Source organism: Colias philodice, chromosome 11 (genome assembly GCF_061535455.1).
Source record: "Colias philodice isolate Cphi_HAF_F1 chromosome 11, ilColPhil1 Martin Lab GWU primary, whole genome shotgun sequence".
Lineage (NCBI taxonomy): Eukaryota > Metazoa > Arthropoda > Insecta > Lepidoptera > Pieridae > Colias > Colias philodice.
In genome coordinates this window covers 12,342,207-12,367,925 of record NC_143096.1, presented here as the reverse complement: position 1 = coordinate 12,367,925, position 25,719 = coordinate 12,342,207, and the positions used below count along the sequence as shown (strand labels likewise).

At 33.0% G+C, this 25,719-nt stretch overlaps 1 protein-coding gene across 2 annotated transcripts in view; it reads left to right on the top strand.

Moving 5' to 3' along the window:
• The window catches only part of LOC149484934 (uncharacterized), a 34,504-nt gene that overhangs the window by 5,272 nt on the left and 3,513 nt on the right, over window positions 1–25,719 (top strand). The window lies entirely within an intron of this gene.

The window sequence follows — 25,719 nt, the reverse complement described above, 5'->3', positions numbered from 1 at the left end:
AAAAGTAAAATATTGGGTAGCTTATAGGTTTTTTGGCGGTGGGATATTATTTCCCTATAACCATTAAAAGTTATGTTTTGTGGGAAATTATTTCCCTATATCCATGAACATACATGTGGGAAATAATCTCCCACTTTTGCCGCTTTTGCCCGCGCCTTTACTCGTCGATTTTAACACAGGGACAAAAAATAAAAATGCATCATTAAATTTATTATTTATTGAATATGTATGAATTTTTAAATTACTTTTTACTTTACTCAACTTTTTACTTTTTATACCTACTTGGTATCCTTGCAGGATAAAGGGAAATATATTCCCACTTGAAGATTTCATGCACGGCTACAGGGTATTAATTTCCCACCATTTTTAGGGTTCCGTAGCCAAAATGGCAAAAACGGAACCCTTATAGTTTCGTCATGTCCGTCTGTCCGTCTGTCCGTCTGTCCGTCTGTCACAGCCGATTTACTCGGAAACTATAAGTACTACAGTGATGAAATTTGATGGGAATATGTGTTGTATGAACCGCTACAAAAATATGACACTAAATAGTAAAAAAAAGAATTGGGGGTGGGGCCCCCCATACATGTAACTGAGGGATGAAATTTTTTTTTTCGATGTACATACCCGTGTGGGGTATCAATGGAAAGGTCTTTTAAAATGATATAAAGTTTTCTAAAAAACATTTTTCTTAAAGTGAACGGTTTTTGAGATATCAGCTCTCAAAGTCGTAAAAAGTATGTCCCCCCCCCTCTATTTTTATAACTACGGGGTATAAAATTCTAAAAAAAATAGAGGTGATGCATGCTAATTAACTCTTTCAACGATTTTTGGTTTGATCAAAGTATCTCTTATAGTTTTTGAGATAGGTTGATTTAACTGTAATTTATTATATTTGCTGCTACGGAACCCTTTGTGCGCGAGCCCGACTCGCACTTGGCCGGTTTTATTTAAATTAGAAAAAATAACCCAAAGTAACAGCTTTCGTACGTTATTTTGTTTATATTTGATAAATAACACGTTCTTCTTTACGAATTATAAACAATTGCATATTTACAGGAATTTTTCTGGGCGTAGATCCAAAAACTATCTTGAATTTCGGGAAAAAACGGTCGTTTTAATGAACTTTTTACTTCGATTGTCTACTGACATTCACAGTTGACGTTTAGAAAGAAGTGTTGCTAGAAAAAAATTAAAAGAACTATCTATCATAAGGTGCGTTCCTTAAATTTTACCGTATCTTTAAAAATACAAAAAATAATAATTAATTTGTGGGCAATGCCGAGGTGGGAAAATAATATCCCCATGGCTTATTAAGGGTTAAAACAATATATTATAATGGAGTTCATTTAAAGTAAAAAGCAATAACGTCGTGACGCAATGTTGGGAAAGGTCAGGCACAGATATCGAAAACAAATACATTTTTGGATTGACGTGATTAATTTTGCGCGACCTAGCGACCGGATTTTTGAGAACATCCCGGTTTTAACTTCTTTTTACGATATAAGTTCTGTATTTTAGAGATAGATAATTTAAATTTTTAGTATTTCAACAATATAATAACAAAATAACTACAATCAGTTTTGTTACATCATCCTCTGTTGCTTTTTATGTGTGTGTGTGTATGTATGTATGGTTTTCACGCATAAACTACTGGACCGATTTTGATGAAATTTGGCACAGATAATCTTTAGACCCTGAGAAAGAACATAGGCTACCTTTTATTGCGAAATATGTACCACGGGCGAAGCCGGGGCGGACCGCTAGTACTAAAATATACAGTAATACCCTTATTACACTACCCGATATCAAGGGCCCTGCATCTAGGGTGGGCGTGTACCCTAGTTAGTGCGGCGCTTATTACACTTCTCTGCGTATTGGGCCCTAACTCAGTATAAACGCGAATGTCTAGAGAGATAAACGTATTGTTGCATTATACATTATGCCGCCGTCAGTATCGAAACTTCAAAAAGTTGCTGTAGCAGTGGCAACCGTTGACGCAATAACAAATATTAAAAAAAGAAGAGAAAGATCTGGGTGAAAGAGTATTTGCGGTTACGTGAAAAGCTTTCAAATATGCAAATACTAAGCGTGCTTGAACTGGGAGTTTTAATGAATTAATTAGAGTAGGTGCAGAACAATTTGAACACTTGTTGAGTTTTAAAACAATGAAATAAACAATTGATTTAAACAATTTATTTATTTGTTAACATGGCGGTGTGATCACAAACATTTGGAACTTCCCTTTTAAGTTATATAAACCTGTAGTAGGGAAGTTTGGTGACACCTTACATACAAAAGCAGCCACTCCACGCACTAGTCGCGCGGCAACTGAGCTCCCTAACCGCCCTAAACGTTATTACATCACCCAATCTGCAGGGCGCTTAGGGAGCTAGGCAGATCGGGCAGACCCGATCGCCCTAAATCGGGACACTAACTCCCTAAGTCTTATTACACCACTCTTAGTTAGGGTTAGGGTCCCTAAAAATTGGGTGGTCTAATAAGCCTTTTAAACACAAATCCCGAGTCCTCTTGTGGGGTATGGGGCAGATGAATTATACATCAATTTTAGATATTCAGTGTATCTATAAGTTGAATTTATGTGAAGCATTTAGTTTTAAAACAACTTTATAATATTATATTACAGACTTACTAATAATATTATTTGTAATCATATTTCCACTGAAATGATAAATAGGAAAGCATCATCTTTAGATGTCTCAATGCTTGCAACCAAATAAGGAAAAACACAATTTAGAGGATTTGATATTTCACATCTATACATATAATAAATCTGTAGAAGGGTCAATTCTGTACATTGAAAATATTGAAAAAATAAATAGCAGGGGGTGTTACTGGATCGATACCAAACCCAAATATGTGATTAAAAAAATTTTTGTCTGTCTGTCTGTCTGTCTGTCTGTCTGTCTGTATGTTCAGGCATCACGTAAAAACTAACGGTTCGATTTCGATGAAACTTAGTATAATTATACCTTATTATCCTGGGCGTAAAATAGGATACTTTTTATCCTGGAAAAATACGTAAAAAAAAATTAATCTTAATTTTTCAGTTTTATCCATAGACGTTGTTCTGTAGAACCGCGAACACACGTTGCGTATTATTATAGGCCTAGCCGTATTTGGGTCCAATAGATATTTATAAGATGTCATTGTCAGAGTTACTCAAAATGGAGAAATAAACCATCCACGCGAAGACCGACATCCGCGCGGACGGAGTCGCGGGCGGAAGCTAGTATAATATATTATGCTTGAATACTATATAAAGATATTTAAATTATATCAATACAATAACGACTAAATTCCTGAGACAATTTGGATGATATTTCCCATAAATGGTTATCATTTATGGGATTTTAAATCGATAAATATTTTTTGGATTACATAATCTTATATATAAAAATGAATCGCAAAATGTGTTGGTAAGCGCATAACTCGAGAACGGCTGAACCGATTTCGATAATTCTTTTTTTATTATATTCCTTGAAGTACGAGGATGGTTCTTATGTAGAGAAAACGTAAACATGTACCACGGGCGAAGCCGGGGCGGACCGCTAGTCTTATAATATAAAAATGAATCGCAAAATGTGTTGGTAAGCGCATAACTCGAGAACGGCTGAACCGATTTCGATAATTCTTTTTTTATTATATTCCTTGAAGTACGAGGATGGTTTTTATGTAGAAAAAACGTAAATATGTACCACGGGCGAAGCCGGGGCGGACCGCTAGTCTTATATATAAAAATGAATCGCAAAATGTGTTGGTAAGCGCATAACTCGATAACGGCTGAACCGATTTCGATAATTCTTTTTTTATTATATTCCTTGAAGTACGAGGATGGTTCTTATGTAGAGAAAACGTAAACATGTACCACGGGCGAAGCCGGGGCGGACCGCTAGTTTAATTTAAAAATGATTTTCTCAATACTTTACTTACTTTATTAAATTGATATACCAATACTATAATTAAATTATTATACCTAAACATTGTTGCGCATTTTCATAAACATTCCCAAGCATTAATTATAATTTGATTTAAGGGTGTCGAATTTGTTTAAATTCAATTTTGACCCACTTTAAACGGACAGATTAATTCACATTTATCAAGGACCGGTGACAATACAAAGATTTCATTTTACTATCCTGACAAAAAATAGAGCGTGCTTTTTAGTTTTTTAAGCTATATTATTTCATACTAGCTTTCCACCCGCAGCTTCGCCCGCGCAGTCAAAGAAAAACCCGCATAGTTCCCGTTCTCGTGGGTATCCGGGATAAAACCTATCCTATTTCCCGGGGTAAAAAGTAGCCTATGTCCTTTCTCGGGTATCAAAATATCTCTATGCCAAATTTCATGCAAATTGGTTCAGTAGTTAGGGCGTGATTGAGTAACAGACAGACAGACAGAGTTACTTTCGCATTTATAATATTAGTATGGATAAATGCTATAAGATAAGCTTCGGAATGTTAGTGTCACCCACACTTGAAACATTATGTCATATGGTTCAGATTGTTTCGTGGGTGGAATGGTGCGGCATCCTCAACGTGAAGGTCGTCGAGTCGAGTTCACGAAACTGATGACATTTAGATACATTTGAATAGGATGTTTTTAGATATTGATAATAATTTTTGGGGAAAATATGCATTTTTATTACGAGTCTAAGAAAATTTTATGAAATGGTATTTAAAAAGATACAAAAAATTGTAAATGCCATAGAAATCTATTTGTTTGGCTGAATGAATAATTATGATTATATAGATGGACATGGAATTTAGAAGAAAAATTTACGTATAGTCTCGTGAAAAGTGTGAAAATTTAAAGTATGTATTTATAGATAGTAAATTGTTTTTATATATTTAAATTATAAGTTATAAAATATCTTGATTCAATTAATCTAAAAATAAATAAATTATCCTTTCAACTTATATATTATTTACAAGCAATTGACTAATATAAAATAACTAATTTTGATATGCAAGTACCTATATTTCTCATCTTTAATTTAGCACAAGAAAGTCCTGCCTATCATATTATATCGTAAGCAACATTACTTTTTATATACGTATTATAAGTAAACTTTATGAAGCTTTGAGTGATGACATAGGTCAGATAGTTGACGCAAGGCTTCGAGTGGCCCATACTATATACAGGATGTTAATATTTTCAATGATCATATTTTTGTTGTTGTGTTGTTTGTCAAAAGGACGTATGTAATTTTTTTGGTGATACATTTGGTATTAATTCTGTATTTATTATAAAATTTATCACTAAATATGATTTGATTAGTTTATTTTATAGTTAACTAGCTTTCCGCCCGCGGCTTCGCCCGCTTTGTCTAAAACATAATAAATTATATACTAAAATCTTCCTCTTGAATCACTCTATCTATTAAAAAAACCGCATCAAAATCCGTTGCGTCGTTTTAAAGATTTAAGCATACATAGGGACATAGGGACAGAGAAAGCGACTTTGTTTTATACTATGTAGTGATTTGGTTACAAAAACAAAGTTCAAATATATATTGGCACTTTAAGTTACGGAAATTTCTCTACGATAATTGCTTTGCTGACTTTTAAATTTAAAAATTACTAGTTAGATACAAAATTTATGTACACCTGAGAGCTTATTGTTATTTAATTGCTGCAATTGAAACCTTATATCATGTTATATCAAAATATTCTCGTCTTACTGACCTTTCTAATAAATTCAGAACACACTGTATAATCTAACGAGTGAGTTGTTCTGAGATGCGTTTTAATTATCTTGTCATTTGTTTCTTTGTAGGAATATATTGAGGACGTGCTAAGAATCTTTTTATGTAAGACTTGATTCATGCTGGAATTCTTAAATAATAATAACAAATATATACTAACATTATAAAGAGGAAAGGTTTGTATGTATGTATGTATGGTTTTCACGCATAAACTACTGGACCGATTTTGATGAAATTTGGTACAGACAATCTTTAGACCCTGAAAAAGAACATAGGCTACCTTTTCTTGCGAAATATGTACCACGGGCGAAGCCGGGGCGGACCGCTAGATCACTATAAATCTGATTGATTTCTTATATTTGCGAATTTATTTAAATAAAAAAATATTATGGTAAATAATTATATTGTATTTGCTATATTTTCTTTGCAATTTAATCAAATAATAAGTAATCGACTTTGCTACTTATTAATATAAAAAATGCATTACAGAGTACCTACAGATAAAAAACTTAATAGTGGTAATTATATACTGTACTAGCTGCTCCGCGCGGTTTCGACCACTCCTGTTGGTCGTAGCGTGATGATATATAGCTTATAGCCTTCCTCGATAAATGAGGTATCTAACACTGAAATAATTTTTCAAATCGGACCAGTAGTTCCCGATATTAGCGCGTTCAAGCAAACTCTTCAGTTTTATAATATTAGTATAGATTGGACACCCATAACCAAAGTTTTCCTTTTTTATTGTTATCTATTATCACTACATAGTATAAAACAAAGTCGCTTTCCCTGTCCCTATGTCCCTATGTCCCTTTGTACGCTTAAATCTTTGAAACTACGCAACGGATTTTGATGCGGTTTTTTTTAATATATAGAGTGATTCAAGAGGAAGGTTTATATGTATAATAACATCCATTAAATAGTGGAGAAGTACTGTTATTTTTGAGGTTTCTAATGTGATGTCGTAAAAAATTAAATTTTTTCCGCTTACTTTGCAAACGCAGGCTGAACCCTACGAGTTTTATCAAAATAATGTACTAAGTATTATACACATTGAAAAGGTCTACAGAAAAGTCCGCGATGGTGTATGTCTATCTCTTATGGATAACCCACAATAACTTTTTTTTGTCATTTACTTTTTACGACAAATAATGGCTAATTTTCGAAGCGATTTTAACCAATACAGCATTAATCCTTAACCAAATAAATACCTTGAATACATTGTTCATTTAATATAGATCTATATGGCCCTTTACACCATATGATTTAAGTGAATATTTTTGAAGATATTACAGATTTAAAAATTGCGGGACGTAGCGTTTGCGGCGATACCGGCTGGCCGCCCGGTGCGGCAAGAGCGTGTTCACAGTTTTTCTGTAGTGTATTTAGTATCAGCATTGCACCCGTGCGAAGCCGGGGCGGGTCGCTAGTTATATATAATTATAAAGATTATAACCTACCAACAACAAATAAATTATTCATCTGTTTAGATTTACCCTTTGGAACAGCAATTAAAATAATTTCATGTGAAGAATAAGTACCAGGGCCACATAAAGTTACAGGCGTTGTGTAAACATTATTACAGTAATTTTAAAGGCTTCGTATTTCACACTCATATTCGCAAAGCATCAAATTACACATTGTATAATATAGGTATAATTATACACATAAAATCGTGCATAAAACCAACGTATAGACATACATTCACGTTCATTGACACAAATGTTATCTTTTGAATTAACAAAGGCTAAGATAAATTGAGGGAGCTGTGAACAAAAGATCTTTTCGCGTTAAAGAAAATTTTACTGGTCGAGTGGAAGTTACGAGTTACAATAGTGTGCTAGTAACGCAGTGTAAGTTATACGTTTTAGCGATTTATTCAATTGATGCTTATTATTGTGGAATGCTAGGATATTGTTGTTTATTTATATTATGAAACTCTCGATTAAAGTTTACAGCAACGTAATAATTACTGAAACCTCATAAACCACCTACTATTTTCACTGTTAAATTTGATGAGATCAAAGATCAATTTCCTTTCCTATGAGTTTTTATTACAAAATGAAATTTATTCACATAGACTAAATACTATTTAAGTGAGCATGGCTTGTTTATTCATATAAAAATAAAATATCGAAACATTGGATTGGAGAGCGATTATGGAATGTTTTAACTTTGCCGTAGGTATATTACTGATAGTCTCTTAAGAAGAAGGAATAGACTTAATAACAAACTCTGCTTTATCATTATTATTAAATTAAAATATTAAAAGACTACAGCTATCATTCGTGCCATAGACCACAAGCAGTAGCGTTTTCACGCACGTCAACGCGTCAACAATATGAGATGCAGATAACATCGTTGCATACGTTTTGTTTGGATAGCGGAACTATTGTGAGTTAAAAATGAGACTGTCGGTCCGAGGTACAAGCGGAGGCGATTAGCGATTTTGTATTAAAATTATTGAACCAACTTGCACTTGGTCAGCTGTAGCGTGGTGATGGGTGGTGGCCAGCATTGGAAGCCCGTATCCCAGCAGTGGGAACATATATGGGCTGATGATTAAAATTATAAGCTACAAGTACAAAATTTGCTCTACATGTCATTACTTAAAGTATTTATCTTCTAGTAACATTTAAAATTATTAGTTTCAATACTTGAGTTATTCATTGCTGTAAATCAAATATTGAGTATTTAATTTATTTCAGTATCTCAGCTTTAACTCACATGTTTCACTCAAAAAATGTAAGTTTTCTTTTAAGTGTCGATTTTTAAAATAATAATAATTCAAAATAATCTTATTTGTATCTTAACAAAAATTCAATATCATTTCAACAATAAACGTCTTACTTACTCAGTTTAAGTAATCTTAAAGTTATTGTAACTTAAGATATTCTTTGAAATGTGGTTACGAAATACAACTATTGGAAGCCTTTTGTCTGAGTGCCAACTTTCTATGTTCCAATACATGTGTCATACACAATAATATCCAAGTATTTCAAGGTAACCTCATTTTAAAAAGAAAAGTTTTCATGTCCACTGAACGGTATGTTAAAGATAACATTCAAAAATAGTGCGTTGATGTCTAATGTAAGTTGGAATTTGGTATGGAAGTTTGTTAAATTTCTTTTTGAATGTTCGTTTAATTGGCCCTTTTTCAATTAAGATATTCTTTAATTTATATATGTATCTTTTTTCATAATTAAAATAGTTTTTTATTGCCAGTTATTTCGGTACATAGGTAATAATCAAGGTCATAATGTTCAATCATTATTTATTCCTTTTTTATTTTAGAACTTTTATGCCTTATTTCTTCATCTGAATCTATGATAATTGATAATCTTATTCTTTTAAAGTACGTAGTTGTTTTTCCAAGTGCATGATATCGACTGCGTGGGCTGAAATTAGTAAATACTAACATTTGATCTTTCAACCGTTCCTTAAAATAAATTATTAACATAAAAATATGTTCTATTAATGACGAAATTATTTAAAACATATTGTCATAAACACGTATTGTAATCTTTATAATAAATCAACGAGCCCACTCAACCTAGCCTGATATAGGATGAGTCAGGGAAAGTTGCGTAAAAACCTTGGAAATTTGGTCAAGGAATAAATAAAGATAAAAAATGGAACCCGAACCCTTTGGCCCTTGATAGTATAAAATAAAAAAATGTGACCCGACACGATGCCTGGCAGATGTTAAACACACACACACTACTGTATATAGACTATGTACATATACTATGTATATATGTATTATCATATAGCGTGGTCACGCGTCGACACGACATTCGTCGCCATGTCAGAAAGCGGTTTTACATACGCCTATAGATGTTTTACATCAATAATAATATCTCTTTAGCCTTAATAGTGTTAAGCAGTGTTAATCAGTGGTGAGGACCTCGCAATTCAATAAGTCGAGGGTTCGAGACCAGTCGAGAGCGCAGGAAAATTGTTTTTTCAATTTATCTTTGCTTGTGTATCACACAACTGCTCGAAACATTGAAAGAAAACATCTTGTGGAAACCTTAAAAGCATATTGAAAAAACATGTCAAAGAATAAAAAGTTCGACGACATGTGACATCTGCCCGCACTTGGCCAGCGTGGTGGACATAGGAGGTCTGTGCCCAGCAGTAGGAACATAATGGTCTGACGATGATGAGTGTATAGGTTATTGGTTTCATATTATTTCCTAAGATAATTTACACTATCGTGTATTGTACAAATAATTGGTCAGTGATTGTTTGCGTGTGAATCTCGAAGAAGTCGGAAAAAAGCTGTCCATTGCCACTCTATAGAAATCCCTTTTGATGTACTTTGGTCTATTGCAGTATTTTCGTATGTATAATCTTTCATTATCTAAAAATATTAACAATTATACGTATTAAATACTCGGGATATAATTAATCTATACTAATATTATAAAGAGGAAAGGTTTGTATGTATGTATATATGGTTTTCACGCATAATCCACTGGACCGATTTTGATGAAATTTGGCACAGATAATCTTTAGACCCTGAGAAAGAACATAGGCTCCCTTATTGCGAAATATGTACCACATTCGAAGCCGGGGCTGATCGCTAGTATTCACTATATTTTCATGTTGTCGCACAGATATGAAGGAGGAAGGAATCACCTGATAATAAAGCATTTCAATTGATTTAAAATATGGATTTAATCCTTGATTTGTAATAACTATGTTATTTGACTTTAAGTATATGTTTTTGACTTTATCTAATAACAATGAAATAGAGTCGATTTCCTATTTTTTAAAGTGAAACTTTTATTACATCGTCTCAAACTTTTTGGTCTGTGTAGCGCATGTCGCGTGTATCGCGGCTGCCGAGTAGGTATACCTACAGACCGTCACGCGACATGCGCTACACAAAGCAGTCTTCGGAACCGTTCGAACAGTTTCACTTTTACCGTGGTTTCATAAAACCACACAACATTTTTTTTGTTTTATATTTATTTTTAATCCTCAAAAATAATCAAACAGACAGACGTAACAATAAAACAAATGCGAAGGCTGCTTTACCGGTTTATTAATGAGACATGTATAAATTAGCATTCTTACTTTATCATGTGGTGAATCTTAATAATCAATTTTGTGTTCAATCGGCAGACAGTCGTGTCAACGTATTTTGCTATATGTCTTACTAGCTGCTCCGCGTGGTTTCACCCCCGTGGCTCCACCCCTGTTGGTCGTAGCGTGATTATATATAGCCTATAACCTTCCTCTATAAATGGGCTATCTAACACCGAAATAATTTTTCAAATCGGACCAGTAGTTCCCGAGATTAGCGCGTTCAAACAAACAAACAAACAAACTCTTCAGCTCTATAATATTATATTAGTATAGATTAAAAACATATGATTGTTAGGAAGTATAAAATATCGAATAAAGAAAATAGAATAGTTATTTCTACATCTGTATAAGAAATCGATCTTTCTATTTAACTGGTTCACAAAGGTTTTTGAAAGGTTTGAAATCTCTATATTATGTTAGAGTACAAAAAATGTCATAAAATAACATATTATCTACGAAACATATAACTTTGTTTATGTTTAATGATAAAATAATACTTACAATAGACATTCCAAGAGATACCTAAATTCTAAGAGAGATCATAAAATATCAAATATTAATTTGATAATAGCTATTAATTTACCCATCTACGTACGAAACAATTTTAAACAGGATTTCCTATCTCCGTTGCACATAACATAATCGTTCATAGTTATAACATCTTCACACTCATACATAAAAACCACATCCACACATTAAAATGTTAAATTAATTCAAAAATTTCAATGTCAACAATTCAATGCCGTGATGCGATTTACAACGTAAAATATAGCTACGCAATATTCGTACGTAAGAGCTGGCAATAGAGTTGAAAAAGGCGTGAAATATTTTCGATAATTTGATGTCACTACAAATAAACACATTTTAAAGGTCGCTGAAGTGGCTTCATTGGATAATACGGATCTTAATATTTATTTTCAAACAAAATATGACTCTATTTAAATAGCGTTAAGGTGTATATCCGGATATATAAAACAACTCCTATACAGATCTTGTCTGCAGTTGTTCTTGAACTTTGATTTAATGGGATAAATAAATAAATGGACTATTTTTTGCTCCCAAAAATGGATAATTTGTTTCTGAAGATGTCTAGATGATTTTTTAAATAATAATTTCAGCTACACATCCATACTAATATTATAAATGCGAAAGTAACTCTGTCTGTCTGTCTGTCTGTTACTCAATCACGCCGATATTTTGATACCCGAGAAAGGACATAGGATAGGTTTTATCACGGAAATCCTACGAGAACGGGTTTTTCTTTGAAAACGCGGGCGAAGCCGCGGGCGGAAAGCTAGTATTTATATATATTAAATTAGCGTAGATTTTTATATTTTTTCACACAAAACCTGTTAAGTCTATTCATTTCTTACATTAAAAATGAAAAAGATAGTCAGAAATCGACACCAATGTGAACAAAGTCGGGCTTAGCAACAAAATATATGACATACATTAAACAGCAGTACATTTGAAACATATAATGACTATATTATAACCTAGAAATCTAAACCGTGAATCCTATATATATTCAAGGTTAAGATTGTAGGTTACCTACATTATCTTTATATATAAAAATGAATCGCAAAATGTGTTGGTAAGCGCATAACTCGAGAACGGCTGAACCGATTTCGATAATTCTTTTTTTATTATATTCCTTGAAGTACGAGGATGGTTCTTATGTAGAGAAAACGTAAATATTATGTACCACGGGCGAAGCCGGGGCGGACCGCTAGTTTAAGATAAATCTAAATACATTTTAAAGAGAGGAAAATGTTTTCCAAATCTTACATATTGTTATGTATGTGACGAAATTTTATCTAAATATACTTTAGACTGTTTGGAATATATTTGCAAAACTAATTTTAGGAGCAATGTGTAAAACAATAAATGTATATAATGGGACAAAATAATAATTTACTTCATTCGTAATAATAATTTAATTCATTTTAATCGTATTTTCTGTTTGTAAAACCGTAAACTCTACCAGTAAAAAGCAATATTCAAGAGATTTGTAGCTATGACATTTTTAAATTTTTATTCATCAAAACTTTATGTTTATTTTATTTTATTTATATATTTATAACACTTTACTATGCTAGTTAATAATACAAATTACTTAAAACTAAAACTTATAGCTAAACTAGCACAGAGGGCGGCCTTATCACTAAAGAGTGATCTCTTCCAGGCTATTCTCTGTTTATTTAGTTTTTGGTAACATTACATAACAATTTAATATTACTCAATTTTCCTTCTGTATCTCATAAGTAACATACACCTACTAATAGAATAAAATATAGGTAGATTAATTTTTAAACAGCCAAGTAAAATACCAGAGAAGGTCACACAAAAGTTATAATGGATTATGCAAGTGCTGAATTATATAATAATTTATTAGTTAAAGGTTATCATTATGAACTTAATAATAAATCAAAGTTATGATGAATCGCATTATTGTTAAAAGTTATGCTCTAGGCGTATCTTAATAGAAATAAATAGTTGATAAATCAACAACCTTTTCAATTAATTGATGACTATTTATAATGCTGCTTTATTTTGAAGCTGGTTGAAATAAGTTAAGTAAATAAATATTAAAATGATATTATATTGTCTGTGGTAGTAATCATTTTTATCATGAATAAATAATTTAGAAAATAAAGACTTTTTACGAGCGAACGTGTTCGATCTGTTTTACACGCGAAAGTGTTCGAAACGTCGGGAAAATAATATAATGAATAAATCGCGTAGGATTATTTTAATCTCCATCCACGTATTTGGATGAAACATATTATCTGAGTGTTTTCGTATTATAGTGCAGTTTGTTCATATAAAATGTTAGGGTACATGCTATAACGTAGGCGAGTCCTTAGAAGGTCGAATATCTAAAGATGTCCACCTAAGTCTTTATACCCGTATCTATTGGAAAAGGAAACAACTACTAATTCAAATAAGTCTTAATTATTTATTTATACTAGATGATACCATATTACTGTTCTTGTGTTTATAATGACGTATTGACGTTATCCTTTCGTTGTAATTCCTATCTCTTACTTGAACATCTGTTGAGATCAAAGGAAAATAATGATGACTTTTTTAGCCTTAAACTGCATGGTATTTCAGCTTTTTACTCCCTACACGTAAGGGATTTTATAGTATGAACTAGCTGTTGCCCGCAGCTTCGCTTGCGTGGAAAAGATAAATTTTCATGGTATAAGTTTTCATCCCCTATTTTACCCCTTTAGGGGATGAATTTTCTAAAATCCTTTCTTAGGGGACGCCTACGTCGAGGAGGGAGCCCAGCATGGCTTGCCACTGGTGCGCCTGCCCGGAGGACACGGCAGATCATACACTTGCCGTGTGCCCCGCGTGGGCTGAGCCCCGTGCTCGCTTGGTCACGGTCGTCGGGTCGGATCTCTCTCTGCCCTCCATTGTTAGCGCAATGGTGGGCAGCGACAGATCCTGGCGCGCGGTGATCACGTTCTCCGAGGACGTGATCTCGCGGAAAGAGGAGGCGGAGCGGGTTCGCGAGAGGGATCCTCACGCGGACCCGATCCGGCGCCGACGTCCTATTGGGCGTCGTCGTCGCGTTGCGGCTGATTTACGCGGCCGCAACCAGCCTCCTTGACGAGGGGCGCCGGGCAATGGAGTGGGGATTTAGTCCATTGTCCGGTGGGATGAGGCGGCGTGAGACGTGTTCCGCTCACGCCGCTCCATGAGGGTAGAGCTGGCAGGCTCTTAGCTTGTTTGGGCCCGGTGACGGGCTGCCGCTGATGGGGTCACGGATGAATTCTACACATACCCGTGGCCCCGTCGTTGATGCGGCTTGACGGAACACAGTGGGGTTTTGGTCGGTAGGAATCCGACATAACCCACGGCCTCTTCCCCAGAGGCCGTGGGTATCTATGCAAGATTTCCCCACTAAAAAAAAAAAAAAAAAAAAAAGGGGACGCCTACGTTATGACATCTACCTGCATGCCAAATTTCAGCCCGATACGTCCAGTGGTTTGGGCTGTGCGTTGATAGATCACTATATCAGTCACCTTTGAGTTTTATATAAGTATATATAGATTCTGTGGTAGTAGTTAGTATATTGAGTTATAGTTAATATAGTAATATTAAAGTTAAGATGACCGTAATTAGGAAAATATATCAAATTTAAAAGTAAAGTAGTAGAGCCACATAAAAGAGCCATATTTAAACACTTAAAATAAGAGCCCTGAAAAATAACCCGAAGGGCAAGTACATAAATAATATTTTACTGTAATATCTCATCCAACTGAATTTCGAAACGAAGATATTCAATAATTCACGAGAATTTCACGCAAGAACAACTGGTTAAACGCTGAGTTCGATTCTCATTTGGAGCAAATTAGTCACGGCACCCACGGATTTCATTTATCATATTGTCCTAAATGATAAACTGACGCACGAGAAATTATTATGTGTTTTAAATTAAAAATAAGATTAAAAATTGGCACAGACAATTTTCATTAAAAATATTCATACACGAATTTAAGTAACTAATATTAGCCAATATTCAAAATCTGTACTCCTTATATGGACTGTATTAAAATATTATATTCATATGTGAAAATTGTGTTAACTACTTTCAAAGGACATTCATCGTTATAAACGCATAAATAAACAAACATCTACTAATAAATTCATACCCATAAATCTTATACGCCACAAATTTCAAACCTCATTCATAATTTGATAATTTATAATATTATAATCATTCAACCTTGCAACAATTATGACATTTACCAACCAAGGGCCATTGGCATTTCATCACCTAATAAAAAAAAAGCGTCAAGTCCCGTGTCCCTTAGTGGGGTAAAGGGCAGATGCAATATGCACACAATATAATGTGTTTCACTGATCGATTTTTCTTTTAGGGACAAGTAGGTGATCCTTCTTCTGCAAGACCGAGACATTTTTTTTCATCTCCACCGAGAATCGAACCCTCCATACTATGCTCACGCGTCAACCACTGTACCAAGGAGGCGGTCACGGTCATTAGTATCATCATCTAATGTTGTTATAAATTGTTCAAATAACGTAAATAAACCCTCACTAGCTACATAGTATAAATACTACGCATAAACAAACGTAACCTTCTCACACGTACGAGTATTTGTCAATTAGGACTTATCAATAGAGTCTTCAATGTCAATTTTGGAATGCCACTTAACTAAGATGAACGTTTGACATGTTACGAAACTGCGCGTTGCAGGCGTCCTCTGCTTTATTATAAATCTGTCAACTAGTGGTCCAAGAGCCAGTGAACCCTGGGAGTAACGGTCTCCCTGTAAGGCTAGAAATTTGTATACTTACGATTTATGGCATTCTAAGAGCAATAGCCATGACCTGGCAGGCGTCAGCCCTGCACGTCATCAGCCCTTTTATTTTTTAAACTGTTAAAAGAATTGGTTTTCTAAACTTGTTTCTGTAAATTTGAAAATTTAATAGGACAAAGTTTATTTATTGTACATCTTAAAAAAAAATTGACAGGCGATTACAATAAGCAGAAGTATATGACAGATCAATTAGAAAACGCACAGTTGATGGGGTAAAATAAACTTTATCCTGTATACTCGAAATTTTTATATGTCTTCAAATAAACGTCTCAGAGTAAGTATGTACAATGCCAGGCGGTTTTGAACAGCATAAGACCATGACAGGCGAGGGGACAGTTGCTAAGGGCGGCGTGCAAATAAGAAATTTTACATGAACGCATACAGTAAATGCAATGTATTTTATTGTGTTTTATAATTCAAATCAAAAAAGCTTTTTAAATGTATTAAAATCACAATAAAATACATTATTTCATTTTTTTAATATTTTAAAATGCATAGGTAGGTACCTACTTCAAATAACTTTCTTTATGATGATTATGATAAATAAATATGTGAGCAATCAATGTCTTCTTAAAGTACTACCTACACCACCTAATATTTATTTTGTAATATTTTTGGAACAAGTATGTTCCATATCGCGCGTTGCGAAAGGGGGCTAGACATGGGCTAGACAGAAAAAATAAAGGCCAAAAGTTGTAACGAAGCTTTTTTTTTTTTAAATCGTGGCCGCGTCGCCACGCTATGTGATGTTATTATACATAGTCTATATTATAGTAGTGACACTACTAGCTATACAAGGTAATATAATAAAACTGAAGAATTTGCTCGTTTGTTTGCTATGTTGAACGCGCTAATATCAGGATTCAGGAACCACGGGTCGGATTTGAAAAATTATTTCATTCATTTGTTAGATGGTCTATTTATAGATCTTATAAGATAAGCGAAAACTTACAAAACTAAAATTATTTAATATTTTTGTACGTTTAAATAAAATAAATCTTTACTAATATTATAAAGCTGAAGAGTTTGTTTGTTTGTTTGTTTGAACGCGCTAATATCGGGAACTACTGATCCGATTTGAAAAATTCTTTCGCTGTTAGATAGCCCATTTATCGAGGAAGGTGATAGGCTATGTATCATCACGCTACGACCAACAGGAGTGACAGACAGAATGCACTATATGCATTCACGCAAAACCTCCCACTCGCACGCCCTTAGCAACTGTCCCCTCGCCTGTCATGGTCTTATGCTGTTCAAAGCCGCCTGGCATTGTACATACTTACTCTGAGACGTTTATTTGAAGACATATAAAAATTTCGAGTATACAGGATAAAGTTTATTTTACCCCATCAACTGTGCGTTTTCTAATTGATCTGTCATATACTTCTGCTTATTGTAATCGCCTGTCAATTTTTTTTTAAAATGTACAATAAATAAACTTTATCCTATTAAATTTTCAAATTTACAGAAACAAGTTTAGAAAACCAATTTTATTAACAGTTTAAAAAATAAAGGGGCTGATGACGTGCAGGGCTGACGCCTGCCAGGTCATGGCTATTGCTCTTAGAATGCCATAAATCGTAAGTATACAAATTTCTAGCCTTACAGGAAGACCGTTAGTCCCAGGGTTCACTGGCTCTCCAGCTATAGCCTGTATATTGGAGACACGACAGTACTTATACATTCGTTTTAAATTATTTACCGTCTCCTTGGTATAGTGGTTGACGCGAGAACCGAGGGGTCCTGGGTTCGAATCCCGGTAGAAACGAGGAAAAAAAAGTCTCGGTCTGGCATGATCACCTACTTGTCCCTAAAGAAAATCGATCAGTGAAACAGATGTATGCATCTGCCCCTTACCCCACTAGGGGACACGGGACTTCACTTTTGTAAATTAATTTAAATACAAAAAGATAGGATGATCAAGAGCTAAGAAATTTGAAGCTTATCAAAAGATAAGTATTCACAACGTATACAGATAAGTTATAAGTTAAAGGTAATCACTAACTTTATTCAAGACTTACTTATCACTACATAGTATAAGACAAAGTGTATGCTTAAATCTTTAAAACTACACAACGGATTTTGATCAGTTTTTTTCAAATAGATACAGTAATTCAAGAGGAAGGTTTTAGACAAAGCGAGCGAAGCCGCGGGTGGAAAGCTAGTTCTATTATAATAATACTTACCTATACTATATACTTACTTAGGTTATTAGGTCCATTTTTTTATCAGACAATAAATATAATAAATTTTTCCTTCATCCAATCTTCATAATATGGTAGAAACTCGCTTTTTATTGACGTAGTTATTAGAAGCTTAACGTCAGCTATGAGTTATTTTTAATAACGATAAACGAACCGACAAATATTAATTTCAAAAACAATTTAAATATAATCATTTAATATGATATTAAGATGCTATGAGGTTTAATTTTGAAATAAAATATGCTTTATGACATAGCGGAATTTAAAAATGTACAAATTACTATTTAAAATATTATTTAAAAAATCATAATTTTGGTCAAAGCGTGTCCCAGGAGTTTGGTTACAAACAGATCTCTAATACATACATGGAATTCTCGAGAATTTTATTCTAAAAGATAAAATATATAGATAGGTTTTAACATTAAAACTAATTTAATAAGTTTAAGTGAGATTACCCACTGAGTTAAATATTGGTTTAAAATGTCAAGGCTGTCGATAGTTATAGCGAAATCTGTGGTCAGATTTGAATACGGTAAATATTTCCTAACGCTTTATAAATAACGTCTCCACACTCAATGGGTTTTCTCAATTCCGTATTTGCTTAAAGTTCATTTTGACATTTTAATAGATTCTATGGAGGAGGTCAAATAGGATCAGATTGTAGTAGCACGTTAAATAACTGAAGATACAAGTATATCCCTTGGGTAGACTCTACCAAAGGGTTCTTGGTCTTCTCTATCAAAAATCTTTAGAACTCATAATTACTAATAGTTGATAATATGTACTAATAAAAAAGCTGAAGAGTTATTTTGTTTAAACGCGCTAATCTTAGGAACTACAGGTCCGATTTGAAAAATTCTTTCGGTGTTAGATAGCCCATTTATCTAGGAAGTACTGTATACAATCACGAGGACCTAAGACCAACAGGAGCGGAGCACTGCGGGTAAAATTACGGAGCACAGCTAGTTAGTAATCAAAGTCCGTTCGGTTTAAAATAACAAATGTAGAATCAGGTAGAAATTAGGCTAGTACAAAGCAAAGCAGTTCCCAGAAAGACGTGGAGTGATGTAGCTCTATGAAAAATTGTAAAAATTTAAACCATATGATTTATATTGTTCTTTATGATAATGTTTAAGAAGCACGTGCAAGAATAAGGAGTATGTTTTAATTGGGTACAGCACTATGTATACACATATGTATACACTATATGCATAATAAACACATAAATAAATTCTTACGTATATAGTTATCTTCTTCTTTATATATAAAATTCTCGTGTCACAATGTTAGTCTGCATACTCCTCCGAAACGGGTGGACCGATTCTCATGAAATTTTCTGTGCATATCGGGTAAGTCTGAGAATCGGCCAACATCTATTTTTCATATGTACCACGGGCGAAGCCGGGGTGGACCGCTAGTAATGATATATAATTAATCATAATTATACTCGTACTGAGCCAATGCTTTCAATGCGAATTTGTTTTGCATTCATACTTTAATTGGATACATCCTGACCTGGATCAATCCTACTAATATTATAAATGCGAAAGTTTGTGAGGATGTGTGTGTGTGTGTGTGTGTTTGTTACTCTTTCACGCAAATACTACTGAACCGATTACAATGAAATTTACCACACATATAGAAGGTAACTTGAATTAACACATAGGATAGGTTTTATCCCGGAAATCCCACGGGTACGGGAACTATGCGGGTAATTCTTTGAAAATGCGGGTGAAGCCGCGGGCGGAAAGCTAGTATAATATATTTTTACTAATATACAAATACTTCTTTAGACGGTATTTTTTGAGTAAGCGATTATAGTAGGTACACCAGAAGATAATTATGTATATTACTAGCTGTCCCGGCAAACGTTGTTCTGCCTTACTCTTATCAGTTATAGATATGAAAAAAGATGTGAGTCGGTTCTCAGAAATACCATAATATATAATAACAGGCATACAAAATTTCATGAGAATCGGTCTAGTCGTTTCGCAGGAGTATGGTTACTAACATTGTGACGAGAATTTCTGAGACGTTATCTATAGATTCGAAGTCAGGTTAACTCACTAGTATGACACATCATCCGCACATCAATATAATTGCTATCCGCATACCAACTGCATACATATTCAAGTGACCATCACGCCCTTATAAGGCATGCCCTTATCGCTTGCGTAAAACTCGAAACAAAAACATTATTATTGATCATGGGTCTCGTTTTATGTGCATAATTATGTGGCACTTTTACTTCGCTAGTACTTTGCTTACGGGGTTTGTCTGTCTTGCATAATGCTTTTAAATCAGGGGAGCTTATAGCAATCTTATTTCCAGTTTGGGAAATTAGAGCTGTCATTTTTCCACACTAGATATAATACTGCTTTAGACATGGTACGGGGGCAGGAGCTTTTATTAAGCTTATTATTCAAGTACCTGGATATCTAACTCCGAAAGAATTTTTCAAATGGGACCGGTAGTTCCTGAGATTAGCGCGTTCAAACAAACAAACTCTTCAGCTTTATAATATAAGCACAGACTAATAATAATATACTACGTATACAATATATAAGTATAGATGAGCATCGCATATACCTACAATCTATGAACTTTCATTCAACATTCATCTTATCTTCTATAATATAAAAATGAATCGCAAAATGTGTTGGTAAGCGCATAACTCGAGAACGGCTGAACCGATTTCGATAATTCTTTTTTTATTATATTCCTTGAAGTACGAAGATGGTTCTTATGTAGAGAAAACGTAAACATGTACCACGGGCGAAGCCGGGGCGGACCGCTAGTACTAAATAAAGTAATTAGGTTTTGTGTTAGGAAAGAAACATTCTAAATGATAGGCTCTAGCTTATAACTTATAAGTCTCACGCAATCGAACCTATATTTTGAAACACTATAAGTTCAGAACATTTTGTTATGAAATAAATTGAGATAGTAATAAAGAAATTAGTATGTCATACTGACACTAATGTCATAGAGTTAGTCATCAAGTTGACATCATGACATAGATCATTAACGAGTGGTGGTAATGATTGATTTGTTATTGTTTTAAGTTTACAGACTTGACGAATTACGAAATTTTGTGGTAGATGTGTAAAGGTCAACTTTGGCTGTATATACACTACTAGATTTCCGCCCGCGGCTTCGCCCGCGTTTTCAAAGGAAAACCCGCATAGTTCCTGTTCCCGTGGGATTTCCGGAATAAAACCTATCCTATGTGTTAATCCAAGTTACCCTCTATATGTGTGCTAAATTTCATTGTAATCGATTCAGAAGTTTTTACGTGAAAGAGTAACAAACATCCATACATCCATACATCCATACATCCATACAAACTTTCGCCTTTATAATAGTATTAAGATTAAGATTAAGATACAGTAATAAAATTTTGCCAAATAAATTATTTAAGAAAAATCTCTACATATATATATCAGAGCGCCGAGACAACCGTCAAAACGAAAAATGACCATGTTGTTATAAATTTTTATTTAGAAAAGCACAGATTTTAAAAACTTGTGATATTTTTAAACGCACTGGGGTATATAATTTACAACCTAAATCTTTACTATTGAATTTTTGAAATGTTCGCTAAAAATATATTAACGATGATGATAAACCTTGATAGACCTACAGAAAGTGGTTTAGTTTTACGAAATCGGTTCAGCCGTTCTGGAGTTATGCGCTTACCAACAAATACACAGTTTGCGATTCATTTATAATATTATATTGATAAATAGCATATTTAATTAAGAAAATTTTCCATAATATTGAAACCTGACCAAATTGCACATCACTTTACTCTCCTTGAAGTATTGGTCATTAACATTCATAACTCAAAATAAAGACTTACGTTATCTTTGCATCTTTGTCAATATTCTCGTACATTTCGTACATTGCACCGACACCAGCTCGACACCAGCTCCTCCAACTCCAGCTTATTGTTTGATAATTTTGTATGCATGTAGATTAATTTATGTGATTGGGAATTGTGAGGAGAAATAAATAAATGATTTTGATTTGATTTGACATTTCGTACATTGTACATGCGTTTTGTACGTGACGCCACTACTGTGTGGTTAAATAATTAAAAATATGGATATTACGTTCAAAATTGCCTAAATTAAGTAACAGGTTTTACACTTAATATAATGAAAATTTATATGTAATCAAATATTTAAAAATCGGGATAAAAACTTCTCCGAAATGGCTCTACTAATTTTTATTAAACTTTTCATCCCCTTAAATGATAAAAGTACGGCAGAAAAACGACCGCTGGATTGGTAGTAGATACAGTAGCTAATAAAATTAGAAAAAAAAAACAATAACAGGGTTACTGTTCTAACCTTTTTGGAAAAAAGTGTATTATGATAAAAGAGCATTGTTAATTGGTGTCTTATGCAATTTTCTTAAGATTTTGGTATGTTAAAAGTCAACAGATAGTGAACAAACGTTTATCTTTTTGCCAAAATTGTGCAAAACATCAAACATTGCTCTACAGTCCACTACATCACTTTTGGGCAAGTACAAACATATAAGTAGGTATGCCAAATGATGACTGATGAATAAACAATATACTAAACATAAAGTACTTAACATATGTTTACGTAATAATATATAATATATATGTATATCTACCAGATCTTAATTATTTATATTGAAATTCGAAATTTCATCGATTGAATATTTAAATTAAATTATTAAGAATCTATTGTTTGTGTACAGTAGGTAATTGGTGACTAAATATACCACCAATTATTTTTTATTATAATATATTATATTATTAAGTAATCATGTAATTTAAAATCTAAAGAAAAAACTATGTAGGTACCTATTAAAAGATTTGAAACGAACATTCATTCCAACGTATTTTTACGTAAGATCATTTATAATAAGTGGACGTTGGTAAGATAATAAGATTCACGATTATTACGAAGGATAATAATTTGTACACATTTGCTCGTAATTGTAGTAATTTATTTTGGCTACGAATTTCACAAACAAACAAACAAACAAAAATACTTTATTGTGCACCAGGACATAAAAATTACAAAATCAAATGTATAAAAGAAAGAGACACAGTTGAGCACAACAGGCGGTCTTATCGCTAAGACAGCGATCTCTTCCAGACAACCTGGTGGTCAAGGAAATTCACATGGATTTTCTATTTGTTTAAAATTTAAATTATAGAGTTTGGAGATTGAAAAAATTCCTATAAAACTTAATTATTTGTTTTCACAATGTTTATAACAATTATCATTACTTCTCAGTCTTAGATAGAAATATCTGACCTACTTATTGGTAGAATGACCTATCCTGGTAAAATAATAAGTAATTTTATCCAATATTTAACAATTACTAGCAGACCTGTCCGCCCCGGCTTCGCCCGTGGTATATGTTTTCTTTCCATAAGAACCATCCTCGTACTTCAAGGAATATTATAAAAAAAGAATTATCAAAATCGGTCCACCCGTTCACGCGTGATGCCGTGACCAAGGAAAACGGGTTTCATTTTTATAAGTATAGAGGTTTAAAAAAATTGTATTTAAACTAATTTAGGCAACATAGGAAAACGGGTTTCATTTTTATAAGTATAGAGGTTTAAAAAACTAATTTAGGCAACATACTTAGTAAATATTTGCATAATAACTAATACCATTCATGAAATGTGACGTGTATGTCTGTTTGTTTACGCAAAGGGGTCAGGTTCGTTTGTTTAAAATTTAACGCAAATACCAAACGATACGCGTTTGAGCTATTGTGTTGTTATGGGTCATATATTGAAATGTTTATGTTTAAACAATTAGATATTCGTGTTCGAAGGTTTGGCGCCTATAATGTAATAAGTATTTTAAATATTAGTAATACTTTGGACTATCGAGGAGAGTTTTGTGGGGAATTAAATAATGCCTCTCTGCGATTTAAAGAAAGATACTACATACTATATACTATATAACGTGTTAAATACGAATTCTTTTAATCTATTAAAATATTTGACAATATATTTTTTTTCTTTAAATAAGTAGGTACCTACATGTAATACATAAGTAATCGGGGGATGGGCTTCGCAGTTTTAAATTTTTCAATTACAATTTTTTTTGATAAAACATTAGACGGAACATTGTGAGAATGCAAACATTTTTTGCGCCATTATTCAAATTTGATAATTTTCATCAAACCCAGGACTTTGACCAGGACCAGGACCCAGAATCGAAGGATTCCATCAATCCTAATAGATATAGATTACATATATTGCATTATCAACACCTTTTTTTATTATAAATGATGTATGTAACGATATTACAATGTGCATACATTTGTAAGTGACGTTAGACGCATTATTTGCATTATAATCGCATTTTAATGGACATTTGCATGCTTAAGCTATCTACTTGTTTCAAGTTGTATCGATTTTGTCGATTAAAAATTTGTCGTTTGTACTGTTTCCCCCGGGCTGACCTGAAAATAAAAATAAATTTTAACTCATGTTATGTGATTTAGTTATATTATTGTATATTCTTTGAATATAAATAAACTAAAAATGTGTGTGTGCTAGTGTACACACGTAAGAAGTGAAACTTCTTTATGACCTTAATTTTCAAAAAATAATTTACTATATATGCAACTTTACAGAAATACGTCGAATAGTCGTCGATAAGAAAAAGATGGCGCGTAACGGAAAAATGTTACGCGTAAGGAAAAAATGTTACACTAAATTTTTTTCCAACCCCGATAAAGAAGTTTCACTTCAATAAATAATTAAATTGAATATGAAGGAAACACTATGCATAGGTACAGTAAAATTATACACTTCGTTAAACCTTATAAAATATATTTTGTTTTAAATAAAAAATTATTAAACAATTTCACGCTATAAATACTCATTTTAATAGTTAGAATAGATAGAAATTAATATTAATTATCCAGTTATTTTTTTTTTCGTTTAAAATCGAATACAAATCTCAAACGAAACTCTTTCTGCTACAAACACGATGAAGACGTTTTATTAAAATTATTACCAAACATAATATTACTAAATAAAATAACATACAATCTAAAAAGACAAACGACATTATAGAATACATTAACATTATGAGGAAATAACAACATTTTAAAAAGTCAATTGAAGAAGTTTTTAAAGGTTAATGTTAATAAATACTGTTGCTACACCTTTCAAATCTTTAGTGTTAGTAAAATCTATATCTATATTAGAAAATCTATAAAGAAACATAACAATTGTTTTAGATATATTTTCATAAATCTTAATGCAATGGTTTCCTTTTTGACGACGTAGTAAAGATAATAGAGCGCAAAATATAAATTACTA